The sequence below is a fragment of the Narcine bancroftii genome, chromosome 2 (assembly GCF_036971445.1).
Source record: "Narcine bancroftii isolate sNarBan1 chromosome 2, sNarBan1.hap1, whole genome shotgun sequence".
Lineage (NCBI taxonomy): Eukaryota > Metazoa > Chordata > Chondrichthyes > Torpediniformes > Narcinidae > Narcine > Narcine bancroftii.
In genome coordinates, this window is record NC_091470.1 from 316,799,255 (window position 1) to 316,813,810 (window position 14,556).

Below are 14,556 nucleotides of genomic sequence, written 5' to 3' on the forward strand. Positions count from 1 at the left end.
GTATTTGAAAGAAAAGCAGAAAATGTTGAAAACATACAAGTCACTCAGCACCTGCAAACAGAGGAACAGAGTTAAGGTTTCATCAGCATGGTGGGGGGGGGGGGGGGGGAGATAATTAGTATTAAGTTGCAGAGCGTATGGGGAAGTGATGGGATACATTTTGGATAAAGGGAGGGGACTGATCACTCTGTTGATTAAATAATTTGGTTGATAAGTTAATTAGGGTACTTAGAGAGGGAAAAAAAAACCCAAATAAACACAAAAGTGATAAGAAATACAAAACTATAGGAAATGCCCAGCAGGTCAGGTTGTGCAAGTACAGAAAGAAAACTGAATAGATGGATGACCCACCACAGAAATGGCCAGGTCTGTTACAGAGAAAGTGAGTTACCTTAAGTTGCTGAACTCAATATTAGAGTCCAAAAGGTTCCAATGTGTCCAGATGGGAGATGAAGTGCTGTTGCCCAAGCTTACATTAGGCCTCATTTCAACATAGCTTGAGAAACAGCAGAGTGGGAGTTGGAAGCATAACGAAAGTCCCAGTCAACTGGCTGAAATGTGGGCATTCCATGAAGTGGTCCCCTAACCTAAATCTGGATTCTTCATTGTAGAGAAATACACAATGTGAACACCAAAGTGAATTGCTTTATCAGGACAGATTGTCTAGGTTTCTGTATAGTGGCAAGGAAAGAGGCTGAGTGTTGCCTATCCTATGATTACAAATGAGAAGGGAAATAATTGGTGGAGACGAAAGAGAAGACCATAGGCTGCAAAGAGAATGGTCCTGGGCAATATATATATGATGGTAGAATCTCACTGAAGATAATTTCATCAACAGCTTATCACTATCAATCACCCTGTCAGATATATTCTCTTTGTCTCTTCGTCCCTCTCCCATCTTCTTTGCGACTTGAAATTTAACTTGTTTTTTCTCATTTCTAGTTCTGTTGATATGTCTTTGACCTGAAACTTTAATTTGGTTTCTCTTTCCATAAATGCTGCCTGGCCTGTTGAGCATTTGGAGTGTTTTCTATTTTTAGCTTCAGATTTCCAGTGACTGCAGCTAAGTAGAAAGGTGAAAACTAGAGAGATTGAATGATATAGGCCAGGAGTGGCCAAATGACAGCTCCCAGGCCAACTGAGGCCTGTTGCCCATTTTAAGTGGCCAGTTAGAACAATAACTTGCACTGCACCTACATTGTACTTAGTTTCAACACCATGTAACATACCAGGCAGCAGCGATGAAATGAACCCAGGCGGTGCTATATTTAAAAGAATATATTTAATTATTAATTAACAATGATATAACACTTCATCTAATTTATTTACACTTATCTAAACTTAACTAAATTTATCTACACTTACTTAATTTAAGCCCCAAATGAGTTTGAATATACTGGTGTGTGTGTGGGGAATACCCCAAGCTACTATAGCTCAAGGCCCAATTCTCGGAAGGCAGTTCAAAGTTCAGTTTCGGAAATTCAGTGATGACACATGAACTTGTAATTGATGTGACACACATGTTTTAGATGATTGAGACACACAGGCCTTAGATGGATCAGACACACAGGCCATAGATGAAAGGAGCAGTTAATAAAGTGGGTGAAAGACACCGGAGTGATAGAATGTTGATTAACTCACAAAACCCTTGTTGAGGTGCTTCAACGAAATGTTCTTTGTAGATGAGGGCCAAATAAAATTTCCCTTTTCTTTGATGTTTGGGGCACAAAGCAAGTGATGCTCATGAAGCTTCCAGAACCCTTTCCGTGGGTCAGCCAAACTCAAGTGACTCTTGCTCTGGTCACCATCCAAGGGCAGTATTTCTTCTGCAAGGAGAACCCTTTTCGTGGGACATAGAAACATAGAAAAGTAGGTGCAGGAGTAGGCCATTTGGCCCTTCAAGCCTACACCACCATTCAATATGATAATGGCTGATCAGTACCTGGTTCCTGCCTTCTCACCATACCCCTTGATCCCCTTAGCCACTCTTAAATATTGACAAGGAACTGGCCTCAACTACTTCCTGTGGCAAAGAATTCCATAGATCCACTACCCACTGAGAGAAGTAATTTTTCCTCATCTCAGTCCTAAAAAACTTTCCCCTTAAACTGTGGCCCCGGTTCTAGTTTTTCCCAGCATTGGAAACAATCTACCTGCATCTAGTCTGTCTAATCCCTTAAGAATTTTATATGTTTCTATAAGATCCCCCCTCAATCTTCTAAATTCCAGAGAATACAAGCCTAGTCTATCCAACCTTTCTTCATATGCAAGTCCTTCCATCCCTGGTATCATTCTTAAGATAAGGAAACCAAAAGTGCACACACTACTCCAGATGTGGTCTCACCAAGACCCTGTACAGCTGTAGTAGGATCTCTGTACTCCTGTACTCAAATCCTCTTGCGATGAATGCCAACATAGCATTTGCCTTCCTCACCAAACAAAAAGTGACCTTCACTCCTTTTGGTCATGAAGTGGTCTTCTTATTCCTCAATAACTAACAGGAGGATATCTGACAATTTGACTATGAGGCCAATAAGGCCGTCGGTTTCTCATTCCCACAAAGGAGGTCGAAGAGCTCTTTACTCTTGTGCTGCCTTCTTAAATTGGCCACCTGAGCAAATGATCCACTGTCTTTTCAATAAGCTGGCCACATGGTCTCTGCACCTGGCTTCCCTAGGGCTGCTTCCCTTCATACTGCAAATGTATCAATTTTTAGAACATGCTGTCTTTGAAGCCTGCTGCTAGTTCACAGTCACTTTCCAAAATCTGCAAGGTTTGTTAAATCTGTTCTATTAAAGGGACAGACCCACACAAATAAAATGTTACTGAAAAATGGCAGATCATAACAACTAGATGTTACTGCCATTTTGAATGACCTCTAGACCAATGGTTTTCAAACTGCCCACCTAAAGTCACATGCCACCCTAAGCAATCCCTATCCCATAAGTGCTCTGTGATTAGTAAGGGATTGCTTAAAGTGGTATGTGAATGGAAAGAAAAAGGTTTGAAAACCACTGTTTTAATTGTACCCAATCGACTCATTATGTGCACGGTTTCATATCTCCAGAAGAAATGGGCCAATGACAATTTTTCTCAAGCCAAAAGTATTTCGGTGACAATTGGGTCTAGAGCAGTGATTCTCAACCTTCCCTCCCCGCTCACAGAGCAACTTAAGCAATCCGTTACCAATCACAGAGCATAAGGATTGCTTAAGGTAGAATGTGATTTTAGAGGGGGCAGTTTAAAAACCATTGCACTAGACCAAATGTTGAAATGTAACTAATCGATGAAAATGTTTACCTCAGTTAAAAAAATCACTTCAATTGATTAAACATGACAGAAGCAAAGAAATGGAAAATAGCAAGGGAGTGCCAAAAATCAGACATGGTGGGAAAATTAGAACTTTTTCACAGAAGACAAGGGAAGTGTGTTTGTTTGATTTGCAAGGAATCTGTTACCTTTAATAGCTTATCTACAGATTTACACATTATATTATAATCATTAAGGTGGACACTTGGGCCATGAACTGCAATGTCATGAATCTGTTCTGATAAAGCAATTCACTGAGAGTTGTGGAGGAATGTTGGAGACTGCCTTTTCTCCAGTTCTAATTTTGCACCCAGCTTTTTATTTTGCACTGCTTTTTGAATGAGTGTTTTAAAGAATTTTATTGTATTCAATTAAATTAAATTTAGGAGGAGCAGATACAGAAATATCAATTGTAATATGTGAGCACATCAGTAAATTGATGTAGTGTCAATAGTTGAACTGTTCAACAGTGTAGTATAGTTATTTTGATTTTAAAAAAAATTTCTATCACACAGTTTTCTAGTTTTTCTTGCAGTATAACTGGTTGAAAACTGCCGACTTAATATTGTTTGATCCATTACCCCTTTTTTTTTATGTGGCCCACAACCAAAAATGTTGATTTGGTAATGGTGTTGCCACCTGAGAAAAGGAGATAACTTGGAGGAGATGAATAAAATCTGAAATGCTGACAAGGAGATAGAAAACCAGGAATGAGGAATCTTGACAATGGGAGATAAAAGACAAATTAATGATTATTTGGAGACTGTTGATTCAATAATAAGTCTTGATCTCCTCTACTTCCTCAGGAGTTTGCAGAGGTTTGGTATGACATCAAAAACCCTGGCAAATTTATACAGAAGTGTAGTGGAAAGTGTGCTGACCAACTGCATCAGGGTCTGGCATGGGGGCACCAATACCCTTGAGTGTAAAGGCCTCCAACAGGTAATGGACACAGCCCAGGACATCACAGACAAAACCCTCCCCACTATCAAGAACATCTGCAGGAACACTGCTGTCAGAGAGCAGCAGCAATCTGCAAGGATCCTTACCACCCAGCACATGATCTATTCTCACTGCTGCCATCAGGAAAGAAGTATCGGTGCTACAAGACTCACACTGCCAGGTTCAGAAACAGCTGCTACCCCTCAGACTCCTTAACAATAAACTAAATCAGGGACTCATTTAAGGACTCTTACTTTTGCACGTAATTGAGTTTTTTTAAATTCTCTCTGTATTGCACAGTCAATTTGTTTACATTTGTCTTGTTTACAGTTTATTTGTTTACATGTATACATTGTGTATATTGAGTTTGCATCACCCGCAGAAAATAGAATCTCAAGGTTGTATGTGATGACATGTATGTACTCTGACAATAAATCTGAAATCTGAAAATCTGAAATCTGAAGATTGTAATGTACCAAGTGAAAAGATGAGATGTTATTCCTCAAACTTATGTTGAGCTTTGTTGGAGCAATACAGAGGCCATATACAGTAAGTTCAGAGAGGAACTGGAATAAAGAATTAAAGTTACAGACAACTGGAAGCTCTGGATTACATCGGACTGATGCTTTTTGGTCCCAATTCTATGTAGAGAAGCTCCAGGGCAGTCCTTTGTAAAGTCTTAACATACAAGGCAGAAAAGATCTCTGCCTCTACAAGTCTGGGGCAAACTATCTGCTCTTAGATTTAAGGGTTCTGATCTGAAACATCAACAATTCTGCTTCTCCCACAGACACTGCTCAATCCTTTGTATTACTTCAGCAGATTGTTTTTACTCTTTGGAATGGATAATGTCATGGGCTTCATCAAGGTGAATCATCTCTGATCATGAGACCAATGTCAAATCCACTATATCTCCATTCACCTTTTATATTCACTATGAGCCTCAAGAATGATTCCATTTATTCCTTCGAAGTGATTAAGGGTTAAAGGTACCATTGTCATGTCCTGGGTTGACGAGCTAAGGGGATGACAGTTACCTGGCCTTGATAACATTGTTAATGAGTTTATTGTCATATACATCGTACAATATACATATGCACCACCATTCTTATTTGCAGCAGCCAAATGTGTACTTCATTAAAAAAAACCTACAATAATATATATTAAATCAGAGAGAAAATAAATACAATAGATAGATTGAAAATATTCTGTATGGGAGAGGTCATGATGAGGGTAATGATGTTGACTTCCTTTTGAGGTAACACCTCACATGGATGCATTCAATAGATGGGATGTCGAAGCCTGTGATGAATCTTATGCAGCTTTCTGAGTTCTTGGGCACTTTAATTACCAAACCAGGCTGAGATGCAGCCAGTCAGCATACATTCCTCTTTGTACCTGTAGAAGGCTGATTGAGTATTGGATGACTTGAAAAATCTCCTCAGAGAAAATAGCGGCATTTGAGTGCCTTGATGGTGGCCCTCGTGCTGGTTCCAGGAGAGGACCTGGAACTTGGAGATTCTGACTCTCTCTGCCATCGTGCCCTCAATGCAGACAGATATAAGGTCCCTTGACCTCCCCTTCCTAAAATTAACAAAAAGCTCCAAGTTTGTTAGCAAGATTGAGACCAAGATTGTTCTGTTATAACCCAAACAGATTCTCAATCTCCATCCTGTATTCTAACTCATCTTTTCAAAGTAAATCCACCAACAACTATTGTGTTATCAACAAATTTATAGATTGAATTTGAGTCAAACCTAGCTCTGGAATCATAAGTGTTCAGGGAAGAGAGAAGAGGACTAAGCCTTCAGTTTTGCTGTGCCCCTGTGTTGATAGTTAGCCTGGAGGAGGTGATGTAGCTGATTGGAGTCTGCTGGTGATGGAGTCAGGGGTACAGTTGAAGAGGGATGAACAAATTTCCCGATCTTTTAGTCGCAGGTTTTGGTGGTATGATGATGTTGAACGCTGAGCGTTCAATGAACATCAGCCTTACATAGGTGTTCTTGTTGTCCACATAATCTAATGCAGAGTGGAAGTCCAGAGATATAGCATCAAGAAGTCTGTCCTGAGATAGGGGTAGATGCTCTCGATAATCAACCTCTCAAAGCAGTTCATCACAGTAGACATAAGGGCCACCAGCCAAAAGCCATTCTGGCATGTCACTTTGCTCTTCTTAGTCACCAGAATGATGGATGTCCTTTTAAAGCGGATAGGGACCTCAGACCATTGTAAAAAGATGTGGAAAATTTCTGCACCAGCTCCAGCCAGTTGGTTTGCACAGATTTTAAGGACATTGACAGATACACCGTCTGGGCCAGATGCTTTTCAAGGATTCACAAAGGACAGAAGGTTTTCACTGTAATTGATTGACAAATCAATCTGCAGTGTAAAATTGATACAACTCTGGAACCAAGATGGAAAAGACTTAAAACAGACTGTTTAGTCTAGAGCCGTGGTTCTCAACCTTTTTCTTTCCATTCACATAGCACTTTAAGTAATCCCTATGATTTTGGTGCTCTGTGATGAATGAGGATTGCTTAAGGTGGTATTTGAGTGGGGAGGGAAGGTTGAGAATCACTGCTCTAGACCCAATTGTTACTGAAATATTTTGCTGGAGAAAAATTGTCATTGGCCCATTTTCTTTGGAGTTATGAAACCATGCACATAACGAGTCAATTAGGAATGATTAAATCAGTGGTTTTCAAACTTTTTATTTCCACCCACACACCACCTTAAGCAATCCCTTACTAATCACAGAACACCTATGGCATAGGGAATACTTAAAGTGGTAGGTGAGGGGAAAGAAAAAGGTTGAGAACCACTGGGTGAGAGGTTGAGATAAATGAGCAATAGGGAACAGACCACTAGAGGGACCATTCACGACTCACCAGCTGGTCCAAGTAAAAAAACTGGGACATTGATGATGCAGAGAAGTTTGTCCCAGAGATTGCAGCTCGGCCCAGGCAGCCATATCACATGCAACCAAGCACCACAAAATGATTTTATCTGATTTGCTTTAATAAAGTACAATTGCTGACACCAATACCATGTTGAATCTTTTGAATTGGTATCTCAGGACTAATTATCATGAACCCAAGGGTATGTAAAATTGATTTACATTACATTTGCCACTAAACAGCACAGAAGGAGCTGTTCTCAATCAAGTGCATGTTCTCACTCAAATAAGAGCCCAGAAATAATTCTGGGCATATACTTTGGCATTAAAGCAGCTTGGAGGGCTAACCCAAGATAGTTTGACATATAAAAGCAGGAATTGTGAAATACTTGGAACAGTGTCCTGGGTAAGTTCAATGCAATGGGCAATGTTAGTTGCACATCAGCATTTACTCCAGGTCTGCTGCAAGTTTTCACAGTTCTTGGTTTGCCGCTGTGATCTTTGTAGCTACCTCTTAAAAAGGCATATCACAATACGGGTAACAAAAGAAAGTTGTTACTGAACGAATGGATGTTAAAGTGAGGGGAGGAGAGCAAGAATGTATTTTCAAAGGGAGAAGAACAGCTTGCCGAAGATACATGTTCTTTGGGTATGAAAGCTATGGTAACCCATCAGAGCTGCACGCTGGTGCTATTGGCCCAGGGAGCCTTTGTGAGGGCATAGGTGCAATTTCTGAATACCTGCAATTTGGAAACGCTGCAACAAAATGAAACTGCCCATACTCACCGCCTGTTCCTGTGTGCTGAAAGGAAGTAGCAGAAATCTTGAGTAAGGGGTTTAAGTGGTCCTTGTTATCAGAGTAGCAAGTGCACGATGTGACAGAGTTCAACAGCAGTAGTTGGAAATGATCCAAAGGTTTAGTAGCTGAGAGTGACCTTCAGAGACAAAAAAAGTCAAGGCGCGGATGTGAAGTTGCATGCAGGGTTGTATGAGGTCAAAGATAGGCCCAAAAAACATAGTGCTGCTCCTTGTTCTGAGATTATAGCAAAGGCTCTCATGGTTTGTTGTCTGTTGTAGCTCATGACATTAATGTGCACGTGCTCTGCAGGCACCATTGATATCCTTGATCAATCTGCAAGTGGTTCATGAAAACAATCGACTGAAAAAAAAATCCTGAACACAGACATTTGTTTTCTCTTGTGCTCCCTCTCATGGCCACACTTGTCCATCTCCTTCACTCAATCAAGTAAATTAGACTAGTTATTTTATTACATGGGAAAATAAACAGTGTTGGCCTATGCGGCTTTAGCCATATTGAAAAATAAACAATGATAATTAACCGCAATTTTGGAAGCAAATTTGTGCAGATTATCAATCAAGGGAAGTTTTTAACGACATTAAATGACAGTTGGTGAACTATCTTGAAAGGGAGTATCCTGTATACTAGCAAACAGACTCATTCTGATGTGCTGGAGCAAGGGCATTTTTCACATAGTTGCTATGATATGCAAGTTTAGAATCCTTCTCCGCTTTAATACTTACAATTCCTTGGCAGTGCATGAGATTTGTAAGCGTACATATTGCATTACTTCCATATAATAATTTTCTTTGAGTGAACCTCTTTATTTTTGGATGATGGGATGTTTCCAAGAAAATAATGAATGATTTTTCTTCAAGATATCATGGTCAAACCAGGGGGGGGGGGGGGTTGGGGGGGTGGCTTGGGAGGAGGGAGGGGGGGGGAGAAAAAGTCACTGTAAATGTGTGAAAAAGAAAAAGTGTATATCATGGCTATTGTGATTTATGGTGTGAAAAATAAAAAAATTTTAAAAAAAAAGATATCATGGTCAAACCTAATCTTGACTTCATTTCCAGCCCAGAAAATGGGCAAGAGTTGAAACTCTGCATTTTCTCCAGTACTCGAAGTTACTAAGGTGCATTTTCCAGTCTACTTACACAAATTCCAGCCAGGTTTAACTTGTACGTACCAGGAAATGAAAGGGGACTCTCTTGGACTCTATGAATGAGGTGGCTCATTCCCGCTACCCTTTACTTCCTGTAGTTGCTGAGTGACCTGCTGAGTTTCTTTAAAACTTCTGTGCATTGTAGTCGGCTCCTGTATCTGCAGACTTTCTTGTTTAATTTTATATAGAAGGTCCTTGGTCCAATTATGAGAAATTCATTGACATGTATTTTTTACATTTGTGATTTTGTGATAACTATAGCACAAAAGCACGTACCAAATATAAAAAGTTAAAGGCAACTAAATTATCAAAGAAAACAGGTAGGACATACCTATATGTCTTATTTTCATTCTCTCCTACTTCAAGTTACTCTTTCCATTTCCTAAAAATAAATCATAAAGTTATTGAGATTTCCATAAACTTATTAAAATGTTTGTGTTTATTCATCTGCAGATTCCTTGTTACATGCCAAAAATGTGTTCTAGGCACTGCCACATTCCCAGCACAATAGCACGACGGATGTGAGCTAAAGGTTCTTGCTGCACAGTATAATAAATTACAATCAGAAACAAATGTGTTCTGAATCTATTTTAATCCTAACAATTGCTGCTATCATTCTATCCATAGTGGTCAAAGATATTACTTGGTCTCTGCTTGTAACTTTCCATGTGATCATCCAATTGAAGATTGTTGGCAATTCAATTGTGTCACATTTTTTTAAAGTTTTATCATTTTAGCAACATCTTGATATTTTCATTAATCTTTTCTAATTTACTTAGTATTTATTTTTAATCGTAGGAGAATAGGCACTATTTCAATCAAATGTTGAATTAATTTGAGAATAATGGAGACATTATAACATGACTCCACCACATCGAATTGGATTTAAAAGCATTTCATGGTGTTCTAATGTACCAGAAGTTGCTGTACTAATGCTAGTTTGTTCTTTACAATAAATGGCATGGGTCACGACAATGAAATAAATTTTAATTGGCTTTAATTAGCACTGAGATTCAATGCTAATTTTATTTTTTTACACCAGAATCTACAAGGACTGCCTAAAGAAATCTCTTGGTGCCTGCCACATTGACCACCGCCAGTGGGCTGATATCGCCTCAAACCGTGCATCTTGGCGCCTCACAGTTCGGCGGGCAGCAACCTCCTTTGAAGAAGACCACAGAGCCCACCTCACTGACCAAAGGCAAAGGAGGAAAAACCCAACACCCAACCCCAACCCACCAATTTTCCCCTGCAACCACTGCAACCGTGTCTGCCTGTCCCGCATCGGACTTGTCAGCCACAAACGAGCCTGCAGCTGACGTGGACATTTACCCCCTCCATAAATCTTCGTCCGCGAAGCCAAGCCAAAGAAAGAATGCTAGTTTCTTCTTTACAATAAATGGCATGGGTCACGACAATGAAATAAATTTTAATTGGCTTTAATTTGCACTGAGATTCAATGCTAATTTTATTTTTTTTACACCAGAATCTAACATTTTGATACGACTTCGATATTCTACATGCAGTATATTTTTCCTTAAAGGCAGCAGCTGTCAGTGAAAGTATCTGCAGCTGATGGTTCCTGTTCATGACATGTCTATATAAACCTTATGGACTGTAAGGGCTTTAAATGGTTTCATCTACTTTGAGTTACCTCCACCATAAACTTCTCTGTTAGGTAAATAGCTTGATGTACTCCCTCCTTCACATTTAGATGCCATTGTTCTTATTAGCCTTCAATAATGATATGATTACACTAAAATACCCATTATCCGGCACCCTCAGGGATCACAGATGCCAGAAATGCAAATTTTCCATTTGACTGAGACTCACTCTTCCAATGCCTAATACACTTGCATTAAGAATACATCATTTAAAAGACAAAAGACAGTGCAAAATGTAACGTAATTTGAAATAGAAAAATATTGTAGTCTATAATCATATAAAGTTCACTTTAATCAAGTCCTTCCCTTGAATGACAAAATATAAATTTAAATTTCTACCACACTCTCTGGGCTGTAACAACATTGTACTAGCCGCTAAGCTAATCGTGCCGTCATTATAATTAATCCCCTCTGCAAAGTTTACAGCTAAAACCTTACTAATGTATTTAACACAAATTAAAATAAAGACTTTTGCTAAGTAGGGATAGGGAGACACTTTGGAAGAGTCGCCCCAACGGTTTTGGCCAACTCTTCATCTTGGGTGCTGCCATTTCATTCCAATGCAACTTTATTGAAACTTCATTCAGACAGCTGCTGTGGACTGCACACGTCTGGGGCACTTTGCTGGCTGAATGTTTGTTCCCATCTTCACCAAGGAAATCTGACTTACCTCCACGGAAGTGTCCTGGTCAGGCCCTCAGTGTACCTTCCTGTCGCTGACAAACCAACTCACCTCCACACATGTGTCCCAGTCATACCCTCGGCATACCTTCCTCGCGCTGACACTCTGACTCACCTCCACACAAGTGGCGACAGAAAGCGTGCGCATTCAGGGGCATTGCTAGTACAGCAGGACAAACCCGTGTGCGTCCAATGAAGTCTCAGCGCTCCCCCACAGGGTCCATCCGCCCAATCTTATTAATTTGAATTGTTTATTTACTCAATTTTTTTTGCCAGTTATTTGAGTTTCCAGTTGATTGAATTCCAGATAATGGGGATTTTACTGTATCTACAGATATATTTTCTTGATGTTTAGTATGGAGATCCAGAAAGCTCTATCCACAAACTATTTCTGTTTAAACTAAAATATCTTTGCTTTCAAGTAGTAAAACAACAAAACATCTTATTAAACATTTGTCTGCTAATACAAAAATATTTGTAGACTCTCGTACCTTTTTTTCTAGAGCATTATTTTGTTAATTATTTGAATTTATATTGCTGTAATGGCTTTCCTGTGCAACCTATAGATTATGATTTTTAACATTTGTATGAAAGGAAAACATAAAATGCTGGAAGTAGTCAACAGGTCAGGCAGCATCTGTGGATTGAATATTTTGGGTAAATGTCCTTTCAACAGAAATAGGAAAAGACAGAAATCACACACGTTTTAAATTGCAGTGAAAGGGAAGTGTTGGAGAGAATCTTGACATTTCCAATAAGCCTCCCATATATTCTCAATATCCCCTAAAAAATAGCAGTGTCACAGAATAGAGAATAATATAAAAGAGATATGATTACTTATTTTTCCTTTACTCTTCCAATTCATCTATTACTGACATTTCTAGAGCTGCTTCTTGGGAAAGAGTGGTTATCACATTGAGCAAAAATAAAAACACATATGCTGGAGAAACTTAACCGGTCAAACAGTGCCTTTATGTAGCAAAGGTAAAGATACATCACCAACGTTTCTGGCTTGAGGCCTTCATCAAGGCGTGGGAGAACATGAGAGATGTCCGAACAAAAGGACATACTGATCTTAGCCTGATGTACTGATATAGAGATAAAATGTCCTCAGTATCCCACAGTTAAAGAAGGAACAAGTAACCATTGCTCTACGTGCTCATATCTCAATTATGTGAGGACAGTGTTGAGTTTGGCTGTGACTTCCAGACATTTTATAATATCAGCATTCACTCTTGAACTAAAATAGATCTTTGGGGAATGGAGCTAAAGGCAAACAAAACCCAGTGACTGTAACATAGCAAATTGCTGTTATCTCTGAGTAGATAAAATAGGGAAAATGAAGATGGAAAATAAGAGCAGTAGAAACATGCCACCCAGAATGTTGTTCATCCAGTGGGCTGCAAAGGTTAATCTAGAAAGGCTCACATGTTCAGAGTTATTTTCAGACAAAGACTTGTTAAAGAATTTATTAGATAGATTTATGACAAGTACTCAAATAAATCACTGGCATATTTAAAAAGAGTCTCGATAAGAGAGAAATGCAAGACCAGTGTCATGTGACCTCAATGTCACTGAACAGAATTCACATTCAATTTAGGCATTTGCTTCCACATTTCTAACCTGCTGCTTTTTAAAAATAAATCACAGGATATTTTGCCAAATGTTTATAATTCAAGATAAATTTGAATAAACTTTACATGTAAACAATTATTTTTATTATAAATAATTGATTGACAATGTAAAATGAACAAAAACATCTTTTTTCCTCACCCAGATTTCAGGAATAAAATGGTTAGTCCAGGATGGACTGGAAAAGATCACATTATTCGTTTCATATTTGCTTCTGTGCTGTTTGTTAATCACAGTAGAGTAATTGGTGGGTGAGGTCTATGAAATTGATCACTGCTTTATTCGAGAATCTGAGTGTTCTCCTATCAAGCTAACAGACATTATTTTTGATGTTGGAGCAAAACTCTGCTCACCCTAAATCTGCAACAGATGTTTGAATGCTGGAAACATTCCACAAATCAGAAAGTCTCTTAGGTGAAAGAAACAGGAATTACTTTTCAGGTCAAGGACTTCCATGAGATGCGGGTAAGTGTGAAAACTTCTTTAAGTTGTAGAGACAGGGGTGGTGGCAAGAAGGGAGAAAAATGCCTGTGATACTGTTTCAATCAAAATTTTCAGAAGGGACATTTCCCTCTTTGACTCCCTGGTACAATCTTCTATCTTTACCAATCGCCACTCCTGTAGAGCACGTCGAAAGAATCAAAGACTTGTTGATCCAAACCAAGGCTTTTATTAGCAAAAGACAGGAGCTCTTCACAGATGGCCGACCAGTCCGGAATGATCCGACCTGGCTAGGGACACAACCCTTTAAGGCCCAGACAATAGGCGTGGCTTAGCTCTCAGCCAATCGCTGTAAGCACAGTCTAGATACAGTAACTATATACACTATGTGTAATTGTGTCTAAACGAGAGGCGCCTGAATAGGTGAAGAGCAGTTCTGGTGCATAAAAAGCTCTCCTTTCGCGTAACCCCTGAGTGAATATTCTCAAGTAGTTCCAATCTTTGGGTATATTTTCAGTTTAGAATTGGAATGGCAATGAGAAAAATCAACATTTTGATCCTCCTCGATGTGACCATAAGTTCTGTTCACTGCCGGTGGAAAAAGAGAGTATCAGAAGTTGGGTCAGATTTGGGGATAAAGGTTTTTGATCAGATTGTTAGCTCTAAACCAACAGAATGATTCCACATGGAATTGCTTCAATACTTTCGATCCTGCATCTAGGAGCTGATGGAAGAACAAGAGAACAATTAAGAAATGCTTTGAAGTTCAACTCGTATAGTGCTCACAAAAAACTCAAAAAGATTCAAAAGTTATTAACTGAAGGGAGAGACCAGGATTTAGTTAGTTTTGCTAATAAAATTGTAGAGCTCGTTGAAAGAATCAAAGACTTGTTGATCCAAACCAAGGCTTTTATTAGCAAAAGACAGGAGCTCTTCACAGGTGGCCGACCAGTCCGGAATGATCCGACCTGGCTAGGGACACAACCCTTTAAGGCCCAGACAATAGGCATGGCTTAGCTCTCAGCCA

At 39.3% G+C, this 14,556-nt stretch overlaps 1 protein-coding gene across 3 annotated transcripts in view; it reads right to left on the reverse strand.

Annotated features, from left to right (window-relative positions):
• Nucleotides 1-14,556, reverse strand: part of myom1b (myomesin 1b) — a 196,277-nt gene that overhangs the window by 155,554 nt on the left and 26,167 nt on the right. For 2 of the 3 annotated variants that reach the window (XM_069921752.1, XM_069921753.1), the window contains exons 3-4: nucleotides 9,443-9,493; nucleotides 7,934-8,082 (exon numbers count right to left, since the gene is read on the reverse strand). The gene's annotated coding sequence lies outside the window, so the exon portion shown is untranslated. The remainder of the gene's footprint in view (nucleotides 1-7,933; nucleotides 8,083-9,442; nucleotides 9,494-14,556) is intronic. The other variant, XM_069921754.1, reaches the window with a different exon arrangement.